Source organism: Leptonychotes weddellii, chromosome 13 (assembly GCF_054177405.1).
Source record: "Leptonychotes weddellii isolate Sample4059 chromosome 13, ASM5417740v2, whole genome shotgun sequence".
Classification (NCBI taxonomy): Eukaryota; Metazoa; Chordata; class Mammalia; order Carnivora; family Phocidae; genus Leptonychotes; species Leptonychotes weddellii.
Window position 1 is genome coordinate 19,885,185 of NC_138381.1, and position 18,044 is coordinate 19,903,228.

General features: G+C 35.0%; 1 protein-coding gene across 1 annotated transcript in view; it reads right to left on the reverse strand.

Moving 5' to 3' along the window:
• The window catches only part of DCC (DCC netrin 1 receptor), a 1,045,570-nt gene that overhangs the window by 418,573 nt on the left and 608,953 nt on the right, over positions 1-18,044 (reverse strand). The gene's annotated exons all lie outside the window — the stretch shown is intronic.

An 18,044-nucleotide genomic window follows, 5' to 3' on the forward strand; every position in this document is an offset into this window, starting at 1 on the left:
ATTTTTGTGGTACAGATGAGGACTAATGATTTCATATTTCAGTGCCTCCTACGGTACTTCATCCTCAGCATGTGCTCAGCAAAGATTTGCTGATGACGCTTATGTGAACTCAAGCAATAAAATACACATTTTTATGTTTTCTGTGGCAATATTAATATAAGATGGTGACGAGGAGTTTGGACAATGTCATGGAAACCACATAACTAACAACATACTATTTTATTATCCTGGAAAATAAAATGTCAATGAATGATGAGAATAAAAAAAAAGAACAAAGCATGGTGTAGTTTGGCTACTTGGAGAAAGGAGTAAGTATCTGTTATATTGGATACCTTTCTGAAGTCTTAAAGCTCTTCCCTGTTTGAGCAAAAGGAATTAAAATAAATACAGAATTTAGGAGAGAATCTTCAAAAGGTCTAAATATATAAGCCTGGGTTGGATTAGAAATCAGGTAAAAGCTTTCCAATCTTGCTTTAATTACTATATAACCAAACTGCTACCTGTTTTCCTGAAGCTTCCATCCACACATCCCTTACATACATCTGAGGGCTCAACTTAACAACAGTGTCCCATCCTTTTCTAATCCTGTCTTTGTTCATTCTGTTTTCTCTTCCTGAACTGATTTCCATTTTGTGTTAGAGTGTAGACATCCTACCGATCCATCATGAATCCACTTCTCCAAAAGGTCACCTTAATTTTTCTTCTTGCAAAATTCTCTCTCCTTTTAGATATCCCACTGGTACTATTTTATGGCACTTGACATGGTTACCTTAGCAGTAGTTTATAACTTGTTGGGGGAAGAGGCTCTGGCACACTAACGTCAACTCAACCCATTGTTTAGTGTATTTTTGATGTTGACACTATTCTAGGAGAGAGTGAACAAATGAAGTTTACCCAGTTTTTCTCTTCTTATTTGATCCATTTGTCTTTTTCTGTGATGAACAGACTAGAATCTGCTGCCTGGAATTTAGGATCTAGGTATAATCACATTATACCTTTCGCAGCTCTGGAGTTTATATTCTCAACACAAATGGCAACTGGGATGAAAGAAGGAATATGATTTATCAGGGGCTGTAGGTATGTTTTGTCAGCACTTTTCTGATCATGGATCCTTGCCTGGAATTACATTCCTCAGGTGATACAATTTCTATTTATTCACTAAGAGGAAACTCAGATACTCCTCTTCCGATGACATTTTGTCATTTGTGAATCTGACAATGGATTTTCCTGCTTCTTGTAGTGCTCTGTCTCTGTGCCTAGTTTTTATACCACTTCTTATTTTAAGATATCTTTCACATATATCATTATTTACCGACCATGGTATGATTTTTACAGATGGGATCTGAAGCATATGCTTTCTCTTTTAATTTCCTTTGAATATTATACAATACCCTCTCCCTCCCACTCTCATGGAAGGAATAATTTCACTACTTTAAAGTATTTGGTGCATAGCAACTTCTTAATGACTAATAAAAATGAAGTAGCATGAATGTTCAAGTTTATCAAATTGTACCATTTACATAGTATAAATCCATTTCAGAGAATTGCTTAACATACACATACGATGCTACAACAATTTCAGGCAAGATATTGATTTTAGTTATACTCTCTTTGGATAGAAGAAAAATTCATGACCAGAAATAAATTACTTACATTTCCCTCAGATGTTAGTTTCTTAGGATCTTCTACAGTACTTATAGTACATATATAAAGAATTATTTTAATTCTGGGGCTGAGAGAATAAGCCATAATGACCAAAAATGACTCATAAGCAACAGAAATATAGAAAAATATAATTTGTTCTTGAATGTGTTTATCATACTTAGAAATGACTAATAGATGAGAAACCGCTCTATCCTGAAATCATTAGACTTGTATAATTAAGCCTTAAATTTGAGTAAAAGTTTTCCATAAATTTACTTGGTTTTCTCCTAAGACTTTCTATGCTATGACTAATCATTTGAATTTTGTAGAGTGAAATTTCTTCTGTAATTTCAACCTCAAAGTCATCAACAACAATCTAAATAGTATTATGAGTTTCATTTCATATAATAGATGCCTCACAAGTATTTTCAGGAATGTCCCATATCATTCTCTAATCTTCTTTAGATTTGGCTTCTAATATTTTTATTTTTAGATAAGTTACTTAGCTATTCTTTTCCAGTTATTTGGGTATGTAATAAAGGTGGGTTAATTACAAAACACTATGTATAGTGTTTTAATGCATATAATAATTAACTAATACTCTGTATTACCTTGATTTTGAGATGATTCTATACATTCTAAAGATTCACCACAACTCTGAAATGGCAGAGAATGCATTTTTAAAGCCATGCAGGTGCTTTAAATTAACACGAGGCAGCACAAATCACTTTGGTGAATGATTAACAAGAATTGAGGAAAAAAACAGATTGGTGAGCTTTTATTAGGAGGAAAGCAAAAATTAGCATGATCCTTGAGTGGCTGCATTTCCACTCTGAGTACAGTGGAAAGTCAGCTAGTTTCCCTAGAGCAGAACAGCTTTCTCCAAGTTTCCAGGCCCTTTGAGGTTACTTAATTTGTTGTTAAAGTAGTAGACATAACCCCATCAGTCTTCTCTTGAAAACAAATATCTAAAGAGACAGACCACACTAAATATCTAAAGTATGTTTGCTGCCAAATCGGACTACCTCTGTACCCAAAACAAATGGTTCTTTCAAGTGCACTATCACAATTGTATCAACAGATCATTTCACCTTAAGGAGCCATAGTTTTATATGTAATCACATCCTTTGTAGAAAGGAGGCCACTGGGCATTGAATGTAGGTTTAGAGATAACATATCCTAGTGGGGGAAATCGTCTTTATAAATTCAGGCTTTCGTGCTAAACATACCTCAGCAAAATCCTAGTTTTATAGAATAATGTTTCTAATGGACTGCTCAATTTATACATTAGAAATTGCTCTCTTACCTCATAGTTTCAATTCTTCCTGCACTAACTTTTGTTGCCAAAGTAACTTTCTTTCAGTCTACTTGATCTCTAAGTGCATAATCCTCCTTCTCCTTTTTTTAACAAGGAGCTATGTGATGTATCTCTGCCCAATCCAACACTTCTCTCTGGGTCTTATGTGACAAGTAACTTGAAATCTGCTGAATATTTCTCTCTAGTTTGCTCTTTCCTACCTACACATTTGTCCTCCTCCGTAGGAAGGGTGTTGAGATTTGTATTTCGTTTTCTATTTAAGTTGTCTCTCACACATATCTGTCTGTACTCTCCTAAAAAATTTAGGTTGGGTTCTAGCCTTAAATGACTAGAATGTATTCTGCATTGGAAATAAAAGCCCACTTGAGTTTTAACTATTAATATTGACTGGGGCTCCCACTCTTCTGAAAAAAAAAAGGGTTTTTTTAAGCTATGGATTTTATTCTTAGCATGTTCCAATCAAAGAAGTGTTTCAATCTAGTCTATCAATGATCATTTCCACAGAAAGAGAAAGGGGGGCAGGGAACAGGGAGATAGGTAGGTTTTGGGTTCTCTCAATAATTGCTAGAATATACACTACCTTTTTTCCTGACATAGGTGTAAGCCTAAGTGGTGTATTTAATTTTATATATATAGATTTATATATTTTTTCCTCACACAGAAGTTAATATATCATCACTAAAAACTAACTGACAAGAAAAAGCAGGTGAAACAACAGCAATTCCTTTCACTGTGACATCAATCTGGTTGTGGATCCACGAAGCTACTAGCTTCTTAAGGACAGGGACTGCCTTTCCAAATTTGTGTCCTCAAGGCCAAGCACAGGATAGGTGCTAATAAACATTATTTAGGCCTGGGTGTCTTCATAGGACAATCCTTTCACATTCAGTCATTTCCTGGCTGTAACCAACAGCTATGAAAAACCTGGATGATGAACAACATTTAAGATCTAAGAGTATACTTTTCTTCAAAGTTAGTAACAATTACAGCAATAGAATATTGAAAGCATCAACTCTACGCTACTCTGCTGTAGTAGGCAAAGATAGTATTTTAATCACCTTAGAGAAATGAAAATTTAGACCTTTTGATTTCATTTTCTACACTGTTAGTGCTTCTTATTGTGGACACAATATACCAAAAAATTCTTCCTCCCGTCTAATAATTCTGGTCTACGAAGAACATCTGATCTTCAACCTTCACTTTAGAGTCCTTTGTATATGCTTGGAAACTATTTTAAATCTCTCCTCACAGTTTTCTTTATCCAGACAAATAATCCCATTACCCTTCCTCAGTTTAAGCTCTTTCTGTAAACAGGGTTTGCTTCTCTATAAATCCAGACTGAGCTTTCCATTTCTCTCTTTAGTTGTGGAGCCTAGGACCAGATTGGTAGAATGATACTGTGATGCTCAAACCAGTGATAAAAATAACAGGAGGATTACCTCAAGGTCCTAGTTCTGTATGCTTCCTGATGTTATTGTCATACCTTTGGAATGATTTTTGTGCCATCAATCAAGCCTTAGGTAGATATTGGCTACTATCCAACAATTAGGTTTCTGTGTATACTCACACACACATAAAAATATATATGTGTATGTATATGTGAATATAAACACATATATTAATATATGTACTTCTATATCCCATATATGTGTTCCCATAAACTTCTATGTAAACTATATAATCACATAGAATACTCATGTTTAAAATATCATGTATAGACGTAAACACATAAAATTATACATCCACACATATATAATTTATAAACATCTTTCTTTGCCAATTTTCAATTTTAGCTGTGAAGGAAATGAAAACATGGTAAAACAAACAAGATAAAAATGTTAAGTCATGTATGTTGTATGATGACAGAAATAATAAATCTATAAAATGTTATCCAATTCCTAACATTGCATACTGACAGGAATTTGAGAGCTATCATTTTTCCCTCAGTTAAATGTTTTCTAGAATGCCTTCTTGGCATTTGATAGTAAAAGATGTAGATATTCTAAAAGTCTAGAAAAAAATGTTTCTGCCATGCATGAGAGCTATTTCTGTGTATTTTTAAATGTATTTTGAAGAAGTATAATAAATTACAGTAGAAAAATTGTTTTTCAAGTTTCTTATTAGTAGTAGATATTCAATGAGGGAATCTTTCAGCACATTAAACTAAGAAAATGATGGATTCTAACACACAACTAATTTATCTTCCCCAAAACCTAATGAAATAAACTTCAGTCCCAGTGCATACACACAGGAACATAAAAATCAACAACAACAAATAAAGAAAAGAAAGCATAGTCAATGGGAAAAGAAAGTCATAGTCAAAGCACAGACATTTTTGGAGTAGAGTAGAAAGGCAGATTAGGATTGAGTTCCTTATCTGTCCTTAAACCCCAGAAAGGGCCCTGAAGTTTGGGGGAAAACCTAAGAATTCTCAGTAATACCTCCAAACCTGAATCAATGCAAAACCTATGGATATAGCCTTATGTTTCTCCTTTTCTGAAACAGGAGACGCTGGAGGGCTGTTTAAGAGACATACACGACATGGGGCTGACTAAGGTGAAAGCTCCTGGGCTAACAGTGAGCTGAAGACTTGACCAGAAACCTAAGGACCACCCCTCTACTCTAGAAGGGAATAGGAGCAACACCAGCCAACACAGTATGTTGCTTCAACTGTACTCATTCCCCAACCATTCCTGTTGTTTCTTAAAAAGGGCACAGAACCTGAAATCTCCAGCCTTCAAACTGGAGCCCAAAGGGTCTAAGGCAGGGTGGTAAATAAGTCTACAAGTAACTTTTATCGTATTAGAGCAAAAAGTGTCTACAGAGAGCCACTCACATATGAGCAAGATAAAAGACATATTTAAGAAATATGGAAATATAATACAGGCAACAATAATGACAGACAGAAAGACAGAGAGACAAAGAGAAAGGTAGTTGAGCAAAGGGAGAGAGGAAAACAAAGCACTCAACCCAGAAGAAAATATAAGGGTAGGAACAGAAATTGCTCAAGTTGCTTCACACAATGGATTCACTTAATATGAAAATAAATTCAATATAACCAGAGGTCAAAGACTAGATGATAAAATAACAGAATGAAACAGAAAGAGAGATAGTGGACCTAAGAAATAAATCAAGGACCAAAACAACATCATTAGAGAGCCAATATATAAATTAGAAAGTACAAGTAACATAAAAAAAAAAAAACTACTAAAAACCATATTATCAACATAGAGGAGACTTGAGATAATCACAGTGAATGTAAATGAAAAAAGCCAAATGACTAAAATAACACAATGCTTGTATAGATAGAGAACAAGCAGAAATGATCCAATGTTAAGATAACTGGAATTCTGATGCAGCAAGCCCACAAATGGAACAGAATATATATTCAAAGATAAAATAATAGGAAATTTTCCCTGAAAAATAAGTCAGAAATTTCAGAATCAAAGACTATACCATGTTCCTAGAAAGCTGAACACGTAACTACCAATAGTGAGACAATCTCATTTAGGATATTGAATCTGGAGAATAAAGAATTATCTGAACATCCAGACAGAAAAATCAAAATCAAAACGATCTGCATGAGGTAGATGCCCATATAATAATACCCAATGTCAGAAGACAATGGAGCAATATTACCCAAGAATATTATACATGAGCCTTTCTATGCAAAGCCACTTTCTCAATTATGAAAGTACTCAGAAAATACAGCTTGCTCTGTTTCTTTGTTGCTTTCTTTCTTTTTTAAAAAAATATAGCACTTTCTAACATAAGTCTGACAACAAAATCCAGGCAATTAAGAGTACCATCAAAATAAAAAGTTAGACATTCTGATGAATGTGATGCATATTGATAATATCTCTATACAGAAATAAAATAAACACAATGAAAATAAGATTACTGAAGAAACTTCAATTGTTACAACCTGAGGAGGAGACAATCAAATTATAACTACCAAAATCAAAAGGTGTGGAATGAGAGATGAGTGAGAATGCTAATCCTGCTGTGAAGGCATTCCTGCCTTCATGGCAGGAATCTAATCTGTTCTGCCCTTAAAAAAAACATGAATTTACAAAGACAAAAACAATACCTAGAGCTGCATGATATTGTCATAAATGTATTTCTACCTAGCCATTGAACTATTCATGTACATAGAAGGACGTATGGGATTCTGAGACTTGGGAAGATTTTTAATTCAAATGAATTATTTTTACAAAATTTATAGAGTGATTTTTTTAAAAACATTTTTTTAAAAGACTCTGGAAGCAAATATTCCAAGACATTACAGTAGTTATAGATGTATGGGTATATCTTCTTTCCTTGCTAAACATTTCTAATGATTAAAAAGATAACTGAAAATCTATCTTCTGGAAGGACTTACCACCATAGCTTTAAATAGTAGAATCCACTGGAAATTCTAAGAGCTTGCATAAATGGTACATATGATAAACATATTTATCCTCTTTTTTTAAAAAATCATACTTCTCCACTGGGGCTTAGAAAAACTTTAGAGGAACTTGTTGCCAGTAACAAGAATACATCAATCCTTAAGGGAAATCATGTGGAGGAAAAAGCAATGCAAGGTTTTCTATCTCAAATTTGCTGAAGGGAGACTATTTACAGGATGACTTATGAAAACCGCTGTATGAGGGAAAGAACAGTCAGAACTCTGACTCCTGACTCTTGTCCTACTGTAGGGTGATAAGGACACTGAGCAATTAACTGAACTTTTCTTGACTTCAGTTTCTTAGTTTGAAAACTTAGAAGATTGAATGGAATCCCTATTTTCAAATTCCTTGCAATTCTTTCAAGTGTTACTGGGGAGGAGATGGTTGTGTTAACTCCCCAACCCTGTAATCTCTTCAAGGAAAAGAGGACCATGTTGACCAACTATAAATACTGAGCTTCTATATTAACTGAAAGCTGCATGAGAACATTCTCTGCTGCTAAAACAAAGAAAGTAAATTATCCCCAAGCTTTTTTCCCCACTTTAAAATTTTGTGAGTCTAACACAAGAGTATATATGGCTATTCCAATGCTGTTCAGCATGAACAGTTTATACAGAGTTGATTTAACAAAGAAAGAACGGGGAAAATAAAGTTGTCAGTTTGCTTTTTATTCTGCCACTAAAATAATATTTGGCTAGCATTAATGCATTGCTTGAAACAATAAATACCAACCTAAGCATCTCATAAAAATCATAGAAAGTGACTCAAAGGCAGGTCAAGGGTAATTAGTTCAATGCCTTGCTGCAAAATGACAGTATTCCTTTCATAGTAACACAAATGACTTACTTTTAAGATTACTTGGTAAAAGAGTCCTCCCAGCATTGATTATATTCTAATTTTGAGACTTTATCTGCCTTTTTCATTCCTGCGTTTTGGCCTCAAGAGACTCCCTACAGATAAGACAAAACTCCATGGTAATTTCACTGCTTTGTAAGTGTGGATATCAGGAACCATGGGAAAAAAGTGTGTGTGTGTGTGTGTGTGTGTGTGTGTGTTTTAGGATTCATAAAATCTTACCACATGGACAACCCATATAAACTGGAATGGCTTCTTACATAGTAAATGCAAACATTCTTTTTGAACATTGTGCCTGATATTTAAAAACCAAGAAGGAATGCTTAAAAAGTTTGTGTGCAATTCATAGTGCTAAGCTGAATTTAAAAACTCAGATTTCATAAAATTCATCTCAGTTGGGAAGAACTAGTATCAAATATTAAAATATAATGTATTAAGGGCAAATGATAAAGGCATGCATTAGAATAAAAACAGTGAAATCTACTCCATATTGAACAGAAGTATATATCAAAAGGGATCTAGGAATTTTTGTTGACTGCTAAGACCTCTAATCTTTGAAACCTGCCCTGGGTCTTAAGACTTTATGCAAGTTACCCTGCATACCATGAACAAATACATATATCTATGTGTGCACATATGTGTATGTGTGTGTTAAGGAATATTTGGCTAAATTTATCACCTGGTATCTGGCAGTCAGTGCCAGGGTAACAATTTGTTACCCTAAATATCCTCTTCTATAACTAATACTCTTTAAACCTCAGGGAAACACTTCTTCATTGCCTCCCCTCTACTCACCAAATATAAGAGCCAAAATGTAAGGTTAAGAAGTGCTGTGTTCTTACCTTTTTGTCTTTGTATTTCATGGTGAAATCTTGTTACACATAAAAGCTCATTGGGAAATGGTTAGAAAGAAAAGCTTGAGGAAATATTTTATGCAATTCTTCAAATATTACAGAATCCTTCCTATCCCTTCTCATTCCTAGAAGTATTTGCATATTTTACTTACCATATGACTCATCAGTTAAAAGCAAACTGGTTAGAAAGCTTATACTCCATCCTTTGATTGTGATTAAAAAGCATGTGCTTTTCAGAAGCTTTTAAAAAGTTCTTGGTATATTTTCCATAGTTCTCATACATATTTACTTCATGTTTGTTCTCATATATACATTTAATTCTTATTCATTTGCCAAACATAAAAAGTCATATAAATCAACACAAGTCTTTACTTCATGCTTAACCATGTGTGTGTGTATGTATATATATATATACATACACACACATATATATATACATACACACACACACAGCTACAAATGCCTATATTCTATAGCCAGATATATGCCCTTGAATGCTTTTATACTCACCGATAAGCTTGTAACAAAAGTGCAACCTGAAATCTAAACATTCTTTCTGCTTTTATGTACATATTTTTTAAGAGCTGATACAAAATTTCTGCATTGTGGAAAAAATAAATCAATCAAGTTACAAGTCAATTTATAAGTTACATAGAAAGATCCATTTTTTATTTGTTTTTGCTTTTTCAATAAACCCAAACTTCAGGTAGAATAGAAATGTAAGCTGTGAGTACCTTGAGGCTAGAACTGTACCTAATTATTTACTAATTTATATCCTAAAACATAATGAATGACGAATACACGCTGATTTGATTGATTGATTGATTGATGGGAGCTATAAAGTATCCTAGAGATCTAGTTCCATCCCTTACATGTTACATGGAGAAATTAAGGATAAATAACATTTCTATGGCATAACACAGCTCATAAATATCAAAAGCAGTATCAGGAAGTGCCTGGATGGCGCAGTCAGTTAAGTATCTGACTCTTGATTTTGGCTCAAGTCATGAAATCAAGGTCATGAGATTGATCCCCGAGTCGGGGCTGCGGGCTCAGCATGGAGTCTGCTTGAAATCCTCTCTCCCTGCTCTTTCAAATAAATTAATTAATTAAAAAAAATAAAAAGCAATTATCAGAGCCCAAGCTTCCTGAAATCTAACCAATGGCCTTTCCTTTTACCAAACTACATTTAAAATACATATCAATTACTGATTCAATTTCATTGCCTGTAATCGGTTGGTTCAAATTTTCTCTTTCTTCCTGCTTCCGTTTTGGTAGGTTATATTTTTAGGAATTTATCTATTTCTTCTAGGATGTCCAATGTATTGGCATATTTTTCATAATCTCTTAAAATCTTTTGTATTTCTGTGGTGTCAGTTGTTATTTCTCTTCTTTCGTTTGTGATTTTGTTTGAGTCTTCTCTCAGTCTCTCTCTCTCTTTTGTTTTTATGAGTCTAGCCAGAGGTTTATCAATTTTTGATCTTTTCAAAGAACTAGCTCCTGGTTTCATTGACTGTTTTTTTGTTTGTTTCTATGTCATTTCTTTTTTTGAGATTTTATTTATTTATTTGAGAGAGAGAGAGCACCAAGTAGGGGGGAGGGGCAGAGAGAGAAGCAGGCTCCCCACTGAGCAGGGAGCCTGACGTGGGGCTGGATCCCAGGACCCCAGGATCATGACCTAAGCCAAAGGCAGATGTTTAATCAACTGAGCCACCCAGACACCCCTATATCATTTATTTCTTCTCTAATCTTTATTATGTCCTTCCTTCTGCTAGTTCTGGATTTTGTTTGTTCTTCTTTTTCTAGCTCCTCTAGGTGTAAAGTTAGGCTGTTTACTTGAGATTTTTCTTGCTTCTTGAGGCAGGCTTGTATTGCTATAAACTTGCTTCTCGGATCCACTTTTGCTGCATCACAGAGATTATGTACCATTCTGTTTTCATTTTCATTTTTCTTCATGTAATTTTTGATTTCTTTTTTGCTTTTTTTGGTTGACCCATTCATTGTTTAGTAGCATGTTATTTAACTTCCATGTATTAATGTTTTTCACAGATTTTTTCCTTGTGTTGGATTTCTAGTTTCATAGTGTTGTGTTCAGAAAAGATGCATGGTATGACTTCGATCTTTTTGAGTTTGTTGAGACTTCTTTTGTGATCTAATATGTGATCTATTCTGGAGAATGTTCCATGTGCACTTGAGGAGAATGTGTATCCTGCTCGTTTAGAATTGAATGTTCTGAATGTATTTGTTAAATCCATCTGGTCTAGTATGTCATTCCAAGTCACTGTTTCCTATTGATTTTCTGTTCGGATGATCTGTCCACTGATGTGAGGTATTAAAGTCCCCTACTATTAGTTCTTTTATGTTTGTTGTTATTTCCTGTTATGCTTGTTACTAACCGTTATGTACTTGGGTTCTCCCATGTTTGGTGCAGAAATACTTGCAATTATATCTTCTTACTGGATTGACCCCTTTATTATTATATAGTGTCCTTACATCTTGTTACAGTCTTTATTTTAAATTCTGCTTTGTCTAAGTATTGCTACCTCAGCTTTCTTTTGACATCCATGGGCAATGACAAATGTTTCTCTATCCCTTCAATTTCAGTCTGCATGTGTCTTTAGGTTTGAAATGCATCTCTTGTGGGCAGCATGATGAGTCTTATTTTTTATCCATTTCATCACCCTATGTCATCAAAAAAACTCCCAACAAACAAAAGTCCAGAACCAGATGGCTTCACAGATGAATTCTACCAAACATTAAAGAAGAGTTAATATCTACTTTTCTCAATCTGCTCCAAAAAATAGAAGAGGAAGGAAAACTTTCAAATTCTTTCTATGAGGCAAGGATTACCCTGATACCAAAACCAGATAAAAACGCCACAAAAAAAGAGAACTACAGGCCAATATCTCTGTTAAACATAGATGCAAAAATCCTCAACAAAACATTGGCAAATCAAATCCAACAATACACTAAAATCATTCACCATGACCAAGTGGGATTTATTCCTGGGATACGAGGGAGGCTCAGTATTCACAAATCAATCAACGTGATACATCACATCAATAAGAGGAAGGATAAAAACCATATGATCATTTCAATAGGTTCAGAAAAAGCATTTGACACATCTATTCATGATAAAAACCCTCAAAGTAGGTTTAGAGGGAACATACCTCAACATAATAAAAGCCACACATGAAAAACCCACAACTAACATCAATCTCAATAGGGAAAACTGAGAGTTTTTCTCCTAAGGTCAGGAACAAGACAAGGATGTCCCCTCCCACCACTTTTATTCAACATAGTACTGGAAGTCCTAGCAACAGCAATCAGACAACAAAAAGAAATAAAAGGCATCCAAATTAGTAAGCAAGAAGTAAAACTTTCACTATTTGCAGATGACGTGATACTATATATAGAAAACCCTAAAGACTCCACCAAAAAACTACTAGAACTAATAAATGAATTCAGCAAAGTCACAGGATACAAAATCATTGTACAGAAATCTGTAGTATTTCTATACACTAATAATGAAGCAACAGAAAGAGAAGTTAAGAAAACAATCCCATTTACAATTGCACCAAAATAATAAGATACCGAGTAATAAACTTAACCAAAGAGGTGAAAGACCTGTACTCTGAAAACTATAAAACATTGTTGAAAGAAAGTGAAGATGACAGAAAGAAATGGAAAGACATTCCATGCTCATGGATTGTAAGAACAAATATTGTTAAATGTTTATACTACCCAAAGCAATATATACATTTAATGCAATCCTGATCAAAATACCAAGAGCATTTTTCACAGAACTAGAATAAACAATCCTAAAATCTGTATGGAACCACAAAAGACCCTGAATAGCCAAAGCAATCTTGTAAAAGAAAAACAAAACTAGAGGTATCACAATTCCAGACTTCAAGTTATATTACAAAGCTGCAGCAATCCAAACAGTATGGTACTGGTACAAAAATAAACACATAGCTCAATGGAACAGAATAGAAAGCCCAGAAGTAAAGCCCCAGTTATATGGTCAATTAATCTTTGATAAAGCAGGCAAGAATGTGCAATGGGAAAAAGATAATGTCTTTAACAAATGATGTTGAGAAAACTGAACAGCAACATGCCAAAGAATGAAACTGAACCACTTTCTTACACCATACACAGAAATAAACTAAAAATGGAGTAAGGACCTAAATGTGAGACCTGAAATCAAAAATCCCAGAAGAGAGGATATGCAGTAATTTCTCTGACATTGGCCAAAACAATGTCTTTCTAGATATGTCTCTGGAGGCAAGGGAAACAAAATCAGAAATAAACTATTGCACAGTAAAAGAAACAACCAACAAAACTAAAAAACTACCTACTGAATGGGTGAAGATATTTGCAAATGAGGTATCTAATAAAGGGTTAGTATCCAAAATACATAAAGAAATGATACAACTCAACACCTAAAAAACAAATAATCCAATTAAAAATAGGCAGAAGACATGAACAGACATTTCTCCAAAAATATACAGATGGTCAACAGACACAGGAAAAGATGCTCAGTATTATTCATCATTGGGGAAAGGCAAACCAAAACCACAATGAGATATCACTTTGTACGTGTCAGAATGAGTAACATCAAAAACACAGGAAATAATAAGTGTTGGCAAGGATGTGGAGAAAAAGGAACCCCCATGCACTGTTGGTGGGAATGCAAACTGGTGCAACCACTGTGAAAAACAGTATGGCGGGTCCTCAAAAAATTAAAAATAGAACTATTATATGATCAAATAATTCCACTCCTGGGTATTTACTCAAAGAATACAAAAACACTAATTTGAAAAAAAAATACCCCCTTATGTTATTGCGATATTATTTACAATAGCCAAATTATGGAAACAGCCCAAGTGTCTATCAATGGATGAATGGATAACGAAGATGTGATATATATATATGTATGTGTGTGTCTGTGTCTGTGTGTGTGTCTGTGTGTGTCTGTGTATACACACACACATACATACAATGAAATGTTACTCAGCCATAAAAAAGAATGGAGTCTTGTCATTTGCAACAACAGGACTGGAGCTAGAGAGTATATGTCAAGGGAAATAAGTCAGTCAGAGAAAGACAAATACCATATGATTTCATTTATATGTGGAATTTAGGAAACAAAACAAATGAAGAAAAAAAGAGACAAACCAAAAATCAGATTCTTAACTATAGAAAACAAACTGATGGTTACCAGAGGGAAGGTGGGTGGGGGGATGGGGGAAATAGGTGAAGGGAATTAAGAGTACAATTATCTTGATGAACACTGAGTAACATATAGAAGTGCTGAATCACTATACTGCACACCTGAAACTAATATAACACTGTATGTTAACCACACTGGAATTAAAATAATTTTTAAAAATACATATCAAGTAAGTTATCAAAGTATTTCAATGTCCTATACAATCACTTCATGATTTCTGGACAGGGAAAATGTACATTTCCCCTTTTTTTATCCCAACTAAAATAGAGACTATCTTCCTTTGCCTTATACAATAAGCAAACATGGAAAGCAAATGATATCAACTCCAGAATTCTTTTTTTTTTTTAAGATTATTTATGTATTTATTTGACAGAGAGAGACACAACAAGAGAGGGAACACAAGCAGGGGGAGTGGGAGAGGGAGAAGCAGGCTTCCTGCCGAGGAGGGAGCCCGATGTGGCGCTTGATCCCAGGACCCTGGGATCCTCTGGGATCATGACCTGAGCTGAAGGCAGATGCTTAATGACTGAGCCACCCAGGCACCCCTCTCCTCTGTCATGTTTTTAAGATGCTTCCTTCCCAACAATCTTACTTACTGTTATGTCTATATGTAGGGGGTTTTTTTGTTTCGTTTTCAAATGCAATTCCTTTTTATTAATTATTCAGTATGTCATAATATGAACAGGCAAGAACAATAATACTGAGCTCTTCACAAAATGTATTTGAAGCTGTCAGTACTATTACCTACTCTATTCAGAAAACTTTCAGAATTTGTTGATTCAGTTCAAGCTTGTCCTGCCCTCAGCTAGGCAATCGCAAACACAGTAGCTGCACGGAGATGGAGGGGTTAAATGGCATCATAAAATAGTGAGTAGATGGGGGTGATACAGAGGAACAGCAGGGGTGGAATCTTAGTTATCCACATAATGACTGGTTACTAAAATTTGGTAGTACAAAAGCATCTAATATAGAGTTAAATTAGAATAATGAAACCATTAATGTACATGATTTGGGAATAAACTATCTGAAACGCAACTCTGCCATTCGGTGGTACAGCATATTTTTCTTAAGCAAAGTCAGCTTGAAACTTAAGCAGGCAAATCACTTTCAAAGTTCTCCTTTGGCAAGGAAAACTCACAAACTGTTTTGAAGTTTCTAGGCTATTCAAAAGGGCAATTTCATTGGTTATGCCAATAACTGATTTGCTTACTCAAGGAACTCTGCTTTAAAGAAGAAAATGTCTGATGGGAAGTAGTCTCCAAAGATATCCTCCTGGTCTTCCTGCTTTTTAAATCTTTTCCTCGGCATTCTCACCTCCTGAACCTTTCCACCTGCATCGCTAAATGGATGACCACCATATTTAATTCTGGTTTATCTCATGAGTCCCACCTTTATGACTAACTGGTTGCTGTTTGCAACTCTGTGTTTCTGTCTGTCACTTCAATCCCACCACTGGCCAGCACTGCTAGCTCCCCTATTAGGTGCTCCCATAGCCACCCAAGCATTTATTACAATGTGTTTTCATGATCTATGTCTCCTCCTCCTCCTCTTCCTCCCTCCCTCTCCACCCCTCTTTCTTTCTTTCTCTCATTAGTCTAGTAGCTCCCAGAGGGAGTAAATTATGTTGTTTATTTCTATATCTGCAGAGTCTGGGCCAAGTTCTACAACATTATAGCAGCTTCATAAAGGTTTACTAAATTGAATTAAATGCAATATTTATCAAGCTTTAGCTGGCGTAAGAGTTACTTGGTGTGCTTTTAAACATGCACACTCCTTGGCTTCTTGACACCAACAGCGCCATGTTTGCAGTGGGACACAGGAATACTTTTAATTCCTATATGATTTTTGATTTGGTGAATTATTAGATCACACTTTGGGGAACTCTGGTTTCATGGAATACAGAGAACTAGGGCTTCATTCAAATTCTAGCCTTACCAATTACTTGGCATTTTAATTAAGTTCTTCATTAGCAAAACTGGCTTTTTACCAAGATTCAGTGAGATAATACATGGAAAGCACTTAGCAGAGTGTCTAGCACATAGTAATTGTTTAATAAACTGTAGCTATTATATCTTATTAAATCTATTGCCCCATTTTACCTCTGTCATTCAGCTTATCTATACTTTTTTACCCTTGATTTTTTTCTTTCTTTGATACCCTGCATTTAATCACTGTCAAGCTTTGCCACTCCATCTCAGTAATATCTGCTGTCTTTTTGCTGTCTCTACTGTTATTGCCATTTCTTTGGCAATCCAATTTAACTTACTTTAGCAAATGTTCCTGGTGCACCTGCATGTTAGGAATTGTGTTAGGGACTGAGGATGCAAGGACCATAGATATGCCCTCAAGGAATGGATAGTCCAATAGGGAAGAGGAAGAACATAATTTTAAAATCCACATGGTGTGGTCATTGCTATAACAGAAGAGCAGTAGGTACACCGGAACATAAAAAAAAAAGGATCCACAGAAGTTGACAATTTTGATGTCCCCCATGATGAGAATCTGATATTCTCTGGGCTCCCACCAAATAAGAGAAGATAGAATGACTGATAATCCATGCCTAAGATAGAAAAACGTAGAGGTGACACCTAAGGGGACACAGCAGGGAGAGCTCGCACTGTGGCGTGGGTATAAGTGGGATCAGAAAGCCCTTTCCAATCTCTACCACAATGTGGACTGGTATAAACAGTTTGGGACCCAAGCCTATAACCCCAACAAACAAAAATCACAAATATGAACCAAATATTGTCTCCATTCCCTCTAAGAATATAATTGGCTAGGAAATCACAGTATGGATCTTCATCTGGCCAATATTCCTTATTGATGATCAAGATTAAGTAACATAGAAAATTCAAAGATGGAGCTTTGTAATTCCCACCTTTTGAAACTATAAAAAAATGGCAGGATTTGTATAAATATTCTCATTTGCATGGAAAAATAGTAACTGGAGAGTACATGTCTGAGAACAAAATTTATAAGTTAATTCCTTAGAATTGTTATCATCCAGAGACTTGAACATTAAAATATTGTACATCAGTAAAAGTGTAAATGTAAAGTTTGACCAATGGACTTTGGAAGAAAAAAAATCCCACATTTCTGGAAGCTACAGACATAGACATTCTACAATAAATCTATCCAAAATCCTCTAAGAATAATGGGATGCATGCAGGATGGAATGGATTAGTTACAAAGCTCTCTGTTTTAGTGACCTCAACATTTCTTGAAGATACTTTTTTCCCCTGAAGTGACAGCTGATTAGGTGAGAAACAACTGTATCCTCAGAAATGTCATATTTTCTAATACAAAGTATCCTTCTTTATATGCTTAGATTTTTAAAAAATGTGTTTCTACGGATTCAAAGAATAGTCCCACCTCTACCAATTGGGTGACCTCTGTCAACATCTCTTCCAAATGATGCTGTGTGAATCGTACTTTAATGGTATCAAAAGACACAGTTTTGGACGGTTGAAAGAGCCCAAGTTGAATAATCACACTGGCAACTGTTTACTTTAATGGTATCGAAAGGCACAGTTTTGGATGGTTGAAAGAGCCCAAGTTGAATAATCACACTAGCAACTGTTAGTCAGAATTCTGCCCCTGCCACATAGTGGCTATGGGATTTTGGGTCAATTAATTTACCTCTTTTGAGTCTCAGCCTCTATCTGTAAAATGAGCATACTAATATCTGT